This window comes from Mastomys coucha, unplaced genomic scaffold (genome assembly GCF_008632895.1).
Source record: "Mastomys coucha isolate ucsf_1 unplaced genomic scaffold, UCSF_Mcou_1 pScaffold13, whole genome shotgun sequence".
NCBI classification, from domain to species: domain Eukaryota; kingdom Metazoa; phylum Chordata; class Mammalia; order Rodentia; family Muridae; genus Mastomys; species Mastomys coucha.
In genome coordinates, this window is record NW_022196895.1 from 10,589,299 (window position 1) to 10,602,575 (window position 13,277).

Below are 13,277 nucleotides of genomic sequence, written 5' to 3' on the forward strand. Positions count from 1 at the left end.
CTGACAATAGAAAGCTAACAGTGCTTAGATGAACATCACATACAGAAGGTACAGAAGTGACATGCCTTTCACTTACTTTACCTCCATATACAAGGACAATCACAATAGAACATGGTTTATGATGTCTTCATGGGAAATAGAATTCCTTAGGACCTATCAAAACGTGTTGAGGATGGCTGGGAACACAGAATTTCCAATGCCGTACCCTGGTTCAGAAACCACTCCCTGGGGTCATATATCCATAGCATGCCTGACTTGGCTCTATCAAGCATTTCAGCTGCGATAAAGGCATGGTTCCTTATTTTCTCTCTAGGAGTACTGTGTACTCAAAACAATAACAACAGCAAAGGCCAACAAAATAGTCCTAGTCCCTAGCTCTGTTTTGACTGCAAACAGTCTCTTCACCGGAAAAATGTGATGTGCTTTTTCCTAAATAATTAAAGAATGTAAGTTATCAACCAGAGAAAAAGGTCCATCCACATTGGGAGTTTAAAAGCTCTTACATTTTAGCACATTCTCTAAATTATACATGACCTTGGAAGAGACGTTATATCTAGGAATATAAAATATTATAAAATAATGTAAAATAAAAAAAATCAAATACAGCAACTGTGTGTGTGAAATCGCCAGATGTGTAGCTCAAACCACACCCATCTCTTTCAATAGGAGGTCAGTGAGAAATGACTGGAATTTAGCTTCTCTCCAGAGAAGCTGTCTCGGGAGGCACAACTTACCCTTCTCTTTTTCTCTCTTCTGAATCTAAGCTGGATATGGGATACAAACTCTAGCAGCCATGTTTTTCCTACTTGAAGATGCCAGTCATGTCCTAGATAATGAAGCTCCAGGGAATAAAGCCTTGGTCCTTGAAGACCCACAGGGCTCCCAAGCCGGCTCTCCATTATTTACCACTGCAGCTCTCACCCAGGTGAGATAAAGAAACGTCATTCTTAAGGCTATGGCTACCTTGAAATTTTCTGTTATTTCACCTATGACTTTATCTTCTTTTGGTCTTCGACGTCGTTTCTGTCCATCAGCCGTGGCTGCTGGGACAATACACTAACAGAACAATGGAAAAGGAGCCAACTCCACACTGGGTCAGTCTCAGATGGTTCATCCCGTAGCTGCTTGGCCTCCTGTACTTGAGACATCTAGTTAGCAAGAATGTGCGGTGGAGAAATAGGAAGAGAGAAAGAAACCAAGTCAAGGCCTAGGACAGGACAGCGCCTCAAAGATTCACCTATGACCCACCTCATTCCATTAAGCCCTACCTCCTAGTTCCCCAAAATAGTGCCACCATCTGAAGACCAAAGTTCCCACAGCCTTTCAGATGGGGGCAGAGGAGGTGAGAAAGAGGCTCTTCGTGTCAAACCACAGACGGCAGCTGTGCCTACTGACTGGACCTACTTGTTAAGTGGGAGCTCCCACCTGGTGTAAGTGGGTCTTCACATTGTGTGGCTGATGGGAGAGGGTACCTAAGGTAACCACGCCACTCACCCTGGACCACGATTACCACCTCACTAAACATACGACTCATACTGCACTCACTTGCTCCAGACCCAATATAGATACAGGTTGTTGGGAGGACTCAGGCAAGTGTTTGATTTCTTAATCTTCACACTTAAAAAAATAGAGAAAATATCGACCTATTGTCAGTCACCATGAAAATATAAATTCAAGAAGCAATGAGACTTTTCATTAAACTATTAATAGCAGTGCCAGTAATTTCTTCCTTCGCCAAAGAAAATTTATATTCGCTGGGCACCAAAGGCTCACAGCGTCATAAGAGTGAAAGTTAAATGAAAATTAAGCCTTAAGACACTCCAGGACATTTCAACAGAAGTATCCATGTACTGGATGCTGTCATAAGGTGTCGTCTCTTGGAAACCGGCTAACCTTACTTCTGGTGTGTGAAGAAATGTGCGTGAGAGCCTGCACTCCCTGTTCCATCTTAGAGATAGTGTGGAGGTGTCTCTGGCTGCTCCCAAATGCTGCCACAGCAGCCTAGCACACTTCTGACAGCTGTGCATAAACTCGACTGGACTCTGCAAGCTGCTCTTGCTCATCAGAGGATTTCAGATAAAGCTGGTTTTGTTAATCTTGCTGGCCAGCGGCTGGCTTTATGGAGGTTGCTTTGTGTATACCTACAGCACTTTTTCCTGTGCGCTCTGCCCTGCTGGAATTCCTGAATGCTCTGAGTGTGCAACTTGCTGTGACAGAATGCTACAGCTTATGAAATTGTTGTCTGTATGACACATCAGGATTTGAAGTCGGGAGTCTTTTTAAACATCAGCAATTAGCGGCCTGGGTTGCCCTATCTAGCTTGGCCACCCACAGCCCCTCCCTGCCCATTCATTTCCTAATGACCCCTCTGGGCAGCTCTCACCTCTGACTTCTTCCAGAAGACCTCTCGTGCACACACTCACCACTCCCCCTTCTTTGAACCACCCACCCATATTAACGATTCTGCCTTTTAATGACACACTGCCACGTTCAACGTTAGAATTTCAGACCAGAGTGTTTTTATTCTCCTAGTGCACGGTGCGATCCTTACAGTGGAGTTCATGACACATTTCCTTTGCCCCCTCACAGTGCTCAGCAAAGCACGCTGCCACATCCCCATTAAATATGTTGCTTCAATAAGCCAGGCGCACCACAAAAACAGCCGACCGTCTCTGAACATTTGATGCAAAAACACATTTTGTTCAGTCCTGTTCCCTAGAAAACACAAATACAAGTCTCCTGTGTTTGAATGAACTCACCAAGTGCAGGTGGTTTTCCAAACCATTGTGCCCTTGCACCTCCACAGCAGCCAGACCAGCTCCAAGACACTTAAGCTTGTCTGCTAAACATGAGATATGAATATTTTAAACTCCACTAAATGAAAATTAATGTGCTCTAATTTTTGAGCTAATTCGTAAAAACTAGGGAGAGACCTTTTAAAGACACTCTAGAAGTCTGCATGGGGGAGAAATCTATGCCAGTCAGTAAGTAAAATATGAGTGCAGAAGTTTTCAGTGGTGCCCATTGCACATGATCACACACTCAATCCACAGAGTACTCTTGAAAGATGAATGACAGGTGGTGTCGGTTGGGTTATGTAGAATGAAATTGCAGGGTCAGCACTTTTTCCATACCAGAACAGAGTTTCTCCTCTTTCCCCAAACATGGCATTCTGTTTTGAGTATACAGATCTTCCCAAGAAGGTGGCACTCACAGAACCCCGAATCACTCTAATGCCCCTTCCTGCGGTATCTAGGATTCATCAGGCCCTTTGAGCTATTTATTGTCAGTACCGATGGTTGAACCTGGAGCCTGGGGCAAGCCAGGCAAGTGCCTACAGGGGAGCACCTCTGAGTTAAAAGGGAGGAGTTTTAAGGCACAATGCTAAATATTAAGTTCACCCTTTCTCTTTTCAAACTCTTTGGGAGTATTTTCAAATCTGGAATCCAACTCCCATGACTTCTCTCACAGAACCATGATCATGTTTAATAATATCAATTATACACAAAATGTTCATCAGGCCCCCTTCAGGTGCCAAATGCTATAGCAGACTGATGCTCTGACCACCTTGCTAAAACTCACAGAGGGAGTGGCGGCCCTCTGTGAAATGGCGGTTTTATCAGTGTATCCTTACAGACCTTCCTTCAAGATAAGGAGGCTTTTAGAAGAAAGCTTCTAGCCACGTAGCTCAGGTAACAGTCGGTGCTGGCTTGGGTACCATCCTTGACTGTTTGATTGCCAGAACGTCCCCCTCCACCATCCACGGGTACCATCCTTGACTGTTTGATTGCCAGAACGTCCCCCTCCACCATCCACGGGTGCCATCCTTGACTGTCTGATTGCCAGAACGTCCCCCTCCACCATCCACGGGTGCCATCCTTGACTGTCTGATTGCCAGAACGACCCCCTCCACCATCCACGCTCCCACATCTAAGGGGCCCTTGAGAGAACACACGACTTTCTACTTATTTTAACACTTTCCAGTTTTATTCCTTCATTTCTCCTTTAGAAGACTGCTAAGAATTAATTACTACCAAAATGATTACATTGATTTTTTTTTTTTTTAGCTAATGGAATTTTTAATGAAAATAATACAAAGAGAGAGGATGGGAAACGGCAGTCTGAAAATCAGCCATAAAAGCGGCCTGTCAAGATTCACACGATGGTCACAGATTCCAAGCAATGAACAGTAAAATTAAATCTGCCTTGTAATTTCTTTCTTCTCTCTCTCTCCCTCTCTCTCTCTCTCCCTCTCTCTCTCTCTCTCTCTCTCTCTCTCTCTCTCTCTCTCTCTCTCTCTCTCTCTCTCTCTCTCTCTGCTTAGTGGGGAGGAGAAGGGGTTGGCAGTTCCTGGTCAAAACTAATGATTCCTTAATAAGATTTCCCATAGAGATGGACATTAGTGAAAAACGGAGCGAGAGAGGAAGACCTGGGAGGGGAAGGGAGACAATGAGGGGTAGTGGGAAGCAAGGATCTAATCCTCTGAGAGTGAAGAATCAATTTGCTGGGTTTCGGTGAGGCAGTAAGCCCTGGTTGTCGAAATCCCCATCTCTGCAAAGACAAGAGCATTAGCCAGCTCCCTCCTTTGTGCCTGCCCCTTTGCAGAGGAGTGGAGTGCTCCTGTCCACTTGCTGAAATCACCCTAAGTACAGGAGCCTTCTGCTCAGAACAGAACTCTGAGGTTCTGAGGTACTTAACAAAAAAAAAAAAAAACATAGACTGGGAGGTGCTACCAAAGCATGAGGACCAGAGTTCAGATCCCCAAAACACACTGCAAAGCTGGGTGGTATGGTGGCCTCTCTGCAACCCCATCATAAGGGACACAAAGCCAAACAGTCCCTGGAGTCCTGGCTAGAGAGCCAGACCACTGGAAATGGAAGCATCAGGTCCAACCAGATACTTCACCTCAACATACACAGTGACAGTGGCTAAGGAAAGCACTCAGCATCAAACATGGGCTCTCTGCACACATCTGAATCCACATGCACAACTGTGCCCACACACGGGACCGTGCACATAGCTAGCTGCATATTCCATATATGTATGTATGTATATATGTATGTATGTATGTATGTATATATGTATGTATGTATGTATGCAAAAATTAAGTTTATGATTTTAAAACTACATCAGAGTTACACATGTAACTCTTTATTGTGGGAAAGAAAAGCGTGAAGGGAAAGCTACGCCATGATTCAAGATGAGGAGGAGAGAAGAGCTTGCTAACTACCTTTGGGTCTGGCCTAAGAACACACCCCAGTTCTAGCCAGGACAGTCTCAAATTTCACATGGGCAAAAATGACTGCCACCACCCTAGCTTGAAAAGCTGCTTTCCTTTCTCATGTTGGTATCAGCTGCTCGATACTGCTGAACCTCCAGGGGTGCAGGGCTCTGGGATGGTCCTACCTTGTTCCCATGCCCACCACCAACCAATCAGTGCACCAGAGCAGTCTTGCTTCTTCGTAGTTATTGTGTGTCTTCCTCACCTATGCCTGGCCTTGGCCCCACCATTCCACCCACAAACTGCAAAAGCGTCCTATCTAGAAGGCCTGTTCTACTTCTCCAGTCTACCCTGCTCTGTGCAGTAGAGTCCAATGGGAACACACATGCTCACCTTGGTGCACGGAACCTGTCCCAGCTACTTGCTGCTCAAAACAGTAATTATCAAACATCCGTCCATCTCTAAGCTTAATACTGCAACCAAATCTTCCTAGAATGTAGAACAACCCCTGTCTTCACTTCACAGTATCAGTAAACAGAAAATCCCTGCTAACTCGTCTCCCCATGACTATGCATACATAATGGATGCTTGAAATGCAGAGGACACAGACTCACACGGAAGGTCTCAGCATGGCTTTTTGTCTCAAGAACCAACTTCTGTTCCTAGTTCATTGCAGTCAAGAGCCCACAGTATAGCCCCAGTGAACCATCTCCATCTTAAACCTGTGTGATTCTCTTTCATATCAGCCCAGAGTAGAGAGACACCCAGGAAGGCATGTGGATGCTTCATACTGCTTCCCTCCCTTCTTCTCTCCCTCTTCTTTCTCCTTTTCTTCCTCCCCCAATTCCTCCTATTTCTCATCCTCCTTGTTTCTACCTCTTCTCTTCCTCCTCTCTCCCTCCTCCTCATCCTCATTCTCCTCTTCTCCGTCCTATCATCTGCCTCCCGTTCCTTCTCTTGACTCTCTTTCCCCTTGCCTCTTCCTCCTCCTTCCCTCTTCTCTTCCAGCTGACCTCCTCCTCCAGCCTTCTTCACTACCACGTCCTCTCCTTTCTCCTTCTCTTCTCATTACTCTCCTTGTGGAAAGCCCTTCACTATGGTGAGTACTCCCCTCCACAGAGGCTCAGATGGTGAGGCTTCTGTCAAGTGTCCAGTCAGCAGCTCTATGACTGAGCTCAAACAGAGACCCTGATCAGCACCTCATTTCAATCTCCTAACCTAAGTAAGAATTTCCCAGGCATCCTGCTCCCCAAAAAACATTCTCATCTGCAGAAACTCCGTTACACAGCAACAGTTAGCTGACACACATGAGCTCTCAACAATTCTGTCTCCAATTCTGGTTTTTCCTCCAACAAGGAACTGCCCAGGCGATCCTCTGATGTTTCACTTCTACTATTCTACTTTTCTCTTCTGTCAGCAAGAACTACCCTGTCCAGTCCTGCCTCCACAACCCTTACACACACACACACACACACACACAAACACACAAACACACACGTGCACAGACAGACACAAAGAGAAATACACACACACACACACACACACACACACACACACACACACACTCAGTTTACCTGGCTTATCTGCAAAGACACATGTCGTCCGTGAAGCCAGCCCTCAAGCTCCAGGCTGTTCCTGGTATCCTGCCCCTATATCATCTTCCCAAAGGTCCTGGGCCCTGTCTTCTAAGAGCCTACCCTGTTATAGTGTAGGCTATGTCGCTTTGTGTCAGAGTTTTCCATTACTCTAACTAGAGGGGTCCTAAACCATGCCTGGGTAGACTAAGTACTTTTAAAGTTCTGAGCAAGGTGTCAGATAATAATGGCAGAGAGAACACATCAGAGCAAAACATCCCAGCCTGTCACCAGGAAAAAAAATTAGGACAGAACTCTGATTCTACAACCCCGACCACAGCATAGCCCCACTGATCTAAAACACTAAGCGTCACCTCTTTGCTTTTTTTTTTTTTTTACCGTCTTCTTGTGGTTCTTTCTGGGGATTGAGCCTTTACAAGGGCTATTATGGCAAAATCATGATCAAAACTGAAACAGTCAGAGAACAGGATCTTGATACATGCTCTGCACTGAAATTCTGGAAAATGCACGGAGGACTTTGGGCAGGCATGCTACTGATGGTGCAGGTGTCTCCATGTAGAAGTGGGCACTGGACAGCATTATACGAAACCCAGCTACAACATCTAACGCCTGCATGGACATTCCTATCCACTCACAAGAAGAGAATGTTCGCTCTTGCTGGTAGGACTCAACATGAGCTCTGCCTGTGAGGGACCACTCACGGAAGGGAAGGTGGGGATAATGGTTCCGGGCACGCTCTTGTTTCCGATGAGCAAGGAGGGGCTACAAAGGGCAGGCGGTTGGCTTACAGAAGGGAAGGAGACTAGTGGGAAGTCAGGAGGCACAGTGATGGGGCAGATATCAGTGGTTTCAGGACAAGCGGCAGCAGGAAGCCAAGTGCTCCTCCTGAAGACACACCACTTAGGTATCCACAGCTCCAGAAGGTGATGCGAGAAGGAAATGAGCTCAGAGAACTGCACTTTGTCTAGAACAGAGGGAAACAAAAGGAGAACTGAAGTCAGTGGTTCTCAACCTGTGGGTCAAGACCCACTTGAGGGCCAAACGACCCTTTCATAGGGGTCACGCATCAGATATCCTGTATATCAGATATTTACATTATAATTCATAACAGTAGCAGCAAAATAATGTTATGGTTGGGGTCATTACAACATAAGAAACTGTATTGAAGGGTCTTAGCATTGGGAAGGCTGAGAACCACTGGCGGAAGATTTGTGCCCTGACAAAAATACCTTAGCAAATAGAAGAAAAGCTGAGTGAGAAAAACATCAGAACAGGAAGGGCAGGGCAGAGTGCTAAGGTACAGAGAGAAAAAAAAAAGGTCTAAACAGGAAGGACACTAAAGAAATGTATGCAAATGTTTACTTGTATAGAAAATGTTAAAGATTTCTCTTTGAAACCATGATCATATAAAATACCAAAGATGAAATACTAAACCAATTTGTATAGCCAGCAGACATGGCTTTTCGATAATAACTTTAAAACATTGGTAAAAAAGAAAATACTTTTCATAGAAAATAAAATTAAGTAGAAGAAATAGGTATATGATAGCTTTGACAGATTTCAAACACATTACAAAAGCACGCTCAAGAGACTGCCAGCCCGATCAGTTAATTACAACGGGGAACGGTTTCATAAATTAGACTATAGAAAGTTAAGTTTAAAGGCAGTCTGAGTAATAAAAATACACACTTTAAATAATTCATAAATTAAGTGGAAAATGTTTTATTGATAGAACCAAAAAATACAGCTTTGTGTGTGTGCATGGTAGATTTTTTTCTAAAAGCACGTGTTGTTGTTTCAAGTCATTCGAAAAGGATAACTTTGTCTATAAAACATCTACTTTTTTTGAGAATGACGGGAAGGCAGGGGCTGGGAGGTGATCTTACTTTGATTTTCTGCTTTTATGTTCAACGCCCCACCCAGATGTGACTAGCCACCCCCCTTCATTCCAGTATCCTCCACACAGGAGGGACGGAAGCTCTGAGGGTTTTATAACTGGCCCCATTCCAAAAAAGCCACATACAAAGAACTAGCCAGCCTTCATCGCCTAAAGAAACAGGCAGTAAAATGGATGTGTCTCCAGGTCAATTGAAATTTCATTTAGAAAATCTGACTTTAAAATGGACATCTCGCAAGAGTCAAATGGAGAATTCACTGGGACATGCCCATAACATGCATCTCTCTGTCTACTATGCATTCATGTAAGGCTCAAAGCTGTGGGAGCTCATCAGACTGGCCCTCCTTGACCACAGCTCTCTGGAGTCAATGAGGGAGCTGAACAAAGACAGTTTGAGGAGTAGAGGGCAGAGTCAAAGAATTAAGAAGACAAAAACTTGATGTAGACAAGTTTAATGCATTATGATCCAAAGTACCTGCTCAGGCAAGACAATATATGCATATAATTTTGTTGTGGTTAAACAAAGAGTTAGAAGACAATGAAAGCCATCAGTGATTGGACCCCTGCAGGGCCTGCAGGTGATATGGACACACCCAGTCCTTCAAGGCGGCCTTCAGTCCAGACTGTTAGGGGTTTAGTCACCACCTTCAGTTTGCAGTTTGCCCATTCCTGGTGTTGATCCAGTTATTTTCCTGGCTTGACTTGCTACTGTGATTCTATGTTCTAACAGCTAATCATGTGCCCAAAAATATCCCACATAATTATGTTATACTGAAACAAATGTTTCCTCACCCCCTTTGCTTTCAGATAGTCCCTAATGTTAGGAATATATTTTTTTAGCAGTTCTAATGTGTGTTCAAAGAGTCCTGCTCAGTAATCTACCTACATTCATCCTACCATTCACCCAAGAGGCACTATCCCTTTAAACTTTGAGACGCTCCAGTTAGAACAAAGAGGGAGGGAAAGGGTTCAGAGTTGGTGGAATAATCACTTCTAATCGATCAATTTCCCCTGAAGGTACAGCTGAAGGAGAGAGGCGACTCCCAGTCCAACTCCTTGAAGTTTAAAGAAACCAAGCCCCAGGGCGCAGGAGAGAAGGATTCCTGCTTTTGCCTCCAAGACCTATTAAGAGGTCACTGACCTCTGTGACACCTGGGCCAGCCCCTGAGGACAGGCTCCCCAGACAGGGGCTTAGCACAAAGAGCAGGATGTGGAAAGTATCTACTTTTCATAGATTCCTTAGCAACCCATAGTCTAAAAGAGAAAGAGATGTCAGTTAAGAGCATCTTAAGGAGAATGACCTTTAAAACAGAAGCAAGTGTGCTCTGGCAAAAATGTGAAATTTTCACCGTCTCGTTGTATAGTGTAGATTTCACACTTAGAAGGGCAACATGGGAAGAGAGCCGTTCTGTGCACATGGCTAAGCCCCGTGGACACGGTGGGCGGCATGACTGCAGAGGCCTTGGAAATTGGGGGTCTCTTTTAATTCATCTTCCCCACAAAAGACCCCATGGCTTTCAAGTCCCAAATACAGCTCTTGGTTTACAATTTTTACATATATCCACAGGGACACGCTGACAGGTTTAATCACCAGCAATAGACGTCAAGGACGGCTAGAAGTTCTTAAAGATATTCTCCCATGGTTTGTATTCTTGACATTTTATTTACAAGTTTGGGGCAAATGAATCCTGAAACCAGACAATTAGATCACTAGATATTCATTCCCAATTATATGGAGATTAGATCATAATACAATGAAGGGAAAGTCATTTTATAAAACCACTGTGTTTTAGATGTTCAAAGGTAAGACTTTTAAACATACAGATTTATGCAATTTTTTTTTCTGAAACTGTAACACTCTTTAAGTACCATTTTAAATACTCAAATTAATCAAAGAACATATTAATGTAAATACAGTTCTATCTAATGGGGCAGAGAGTCCACTTAGGTTTTCTTGTTAGAGCTAAGTGGATGTACCATTCATTTTCCATTCAGTGAATCCAACCTTCTGGAGCATCCTGCTTGCACTCAGCGGTCCTGGAATCCACGACTTAGGAAAAGCAGACTGAGAGTATGAACACCTAGCAAGAGATAACACAGAAATGCAGCACATTCTGCGTACCTAAGCTGTCCTTGCAGCACGGGAACTATTTGATTTTAATCAAGCTAACACATGCAATGCATCATCAGCCACAGTAAGAAAACATAATTCATAGGCCTGGCTCGTTATAAACCTCAGTTACATGATAGAAACCATTCTAAGAGCCTTAAGGACAACAGAAGCACACGCGTGTTAACATGAGAGCAGCAGATAAAGAACTTCAACTTCTTAAAACTCTGCTCTTAAAAAAACCAAATATACAAACAAAAAGGGCCAGCAGGACGGTTGAGCGGACAAAGACTCTTGTCAAGGAACCTGGCGACTTGAATTCAAACCCCAAGACACACATAGTGATAGGGCACTCCAAACTGTCCTATAACAGCCATATGTGTGCTGTGGTAAGAGTACACCCCCAACACACACACATACATACACACACACACACACACACTTACAAACAACGTCATACTTACTTTTAATCTGCCATAGCAAGCGACAACAGTGCTGAGATAACAAGTGTTATTTACAGCAGGTAAGAAGTGAAGAGACCCCCCAAAACCAGAGAAAGGAGTTTACTTGCTAACCAATTACGGGTTACTCTTTCATAAATTCATAGCTGACTTAGTCACCGCCCAGGTGGATGGAGATAACACGGCTGGCTGAAGCACGTTCTCTAAACTGGACCGCAGCGGAGGCTCTGGAGTTGTTCTCAATACTGGGGAGCATGTTCTGCGGAGCACAGAGGGTACTGCTCGGGCTCTGAACGGTTAGCTTCCATCAGAGAAGACACCGTTCAGAGTCAGCCACTTAAGGGATGGAGGGAGTGGTTCACTGGGTAGAGTGCCCTCTACACAAGCACAGGCCCTGAGTACCATCCCAAGAACTCCTGTAAAAAAAAAAAAAAAAAAAAAAAAAAAGCCAGGAGCCCCGATCCATCTTGTGAGCCGGGTACTGGGGAAGCAGAGAATGGGAGATCCCTGGAGACAGCTGGCCAGCCAGACCAGTCTAATTGTTTGCTTCCAAGCTAATGAGAGACTCTGTCTCAAAACTAAGGTGAATGAAATTCAAGCTGAGATTATCCAGAGGGGTATCCACATTCGCAGTCCACCCGCAGAAATTAATAAACTTTAAAAAGTTATCCTAGGACAAATGTTCCTGAGAGCAAGGTAAGAGAGGCTTCGTGTCTTCTACCCTGTGCACCTCTTCTCAGCCGGTACAGTCAGATCTCCAGAGAAACTGATGCAGGGAGCATCTTCTTTAAAAGCTTTAATTTAGGTCTCAGATTTTTCACAACTAACTGCAAAAGTCCTGTGCAAAAAACTGCAAGATATGGATGGCCAAACATGGGTAATCAACAGGAAAATGGCCAGCGCTGCCCTGAACTCCTGGCAGAAAGAAGCTTTATCAGCCAGCTATGATTTCATCGGGGAGGTCAAAGGTCAGCCAAACAAGACCCAGGCTACACCCACTGTGGAGAATTAACGCAGCATGACAAGCAAACAGTGGGTGCTCTTCACTGGTTTGTGAGGTGTGTCCCCTCAGGTCTAAGGACAATGATAAGCAGCCTAGGAGTCTAAAATTGCAAGGTCAGGGAAAAACCATGCTTATCTCAACCTTACATCATTTCTCCATTTCTGCTTCTGTCCATGTGTGCATGTGTGCATGTGTCCACGTGTGGGAGGCATCAGTAAAAGCACATGAAATTACATACTTTCTGTCAAAAAAAGAAAAAATAAAGGTTTAAAAGGCACTAACCAGTCTCCACACTGAGATGCACACACCAAAAAAAATCTATCCACGAGACCCTGGACACTGCCCTCCCTCAACCAGGCATTTGGGAAAATATGTGGCTAGGGTACCAATTTGGAAATATTTTAGGTAGATACCACAATTCATCTAAGAAGAGTGAAGGTAAAAATAAAACTTACACTATCTTCAGTCTAATTAGTATAGATAGCATCATTATATAAATGACTAATAAAGACATAATGAATTAATATACAGTCTAATATGGAAATATGCAAATAAAACATACAATGCCTCATATTCAATTACCATGAACTAAACTATTTAAATAGCACATTGATTCTGCAGTTTACTTCAACTTACAATTTTCTGAGAAGAAATGGCAAAAAATGGGTTCTAAACGCAGTTTTAATACAAAGTCCCGCTTCCCCTCACCTTCCTGCCAGCAGAACTGGAGTCAGGAGAGGAACCACCTAGTGTTTAATTCACCAAGACTATAGATACCACTGACACATTTTCACTTTTAAAGATTCTCTCTGGACAAAACAAAACAAATAGTTATCACAATGCTCCCTGTATCTGCTGAAGGTTTTAGATTCACAAAAACTGCGCAAAGATTCTAGAAAGTGTCACTCTGAAAATAAAGTCAAGCCAGGCAGTGGTGGCCCACGCCTTTAATCCCAGCACTTGGGAGGCAGAGGCAGGCGGATTTCTGAG

General features: G+C 44.0%; 1 protein-coding gene across 3 annotated transcripts in view; it reads right to left on the reverse strand.

Annotated features, from left to right (window-relative positions):
• Znf521 (zinc finger protein 521) overlaps nucleotides 1–13,277 on the reverse strand; it is a 286,828-nt gene that overhangs the window by 230,214 nt on the left and 43,337 nt on the right. The gene's annotated exons all lie outside the window — the stretch shown is intronic.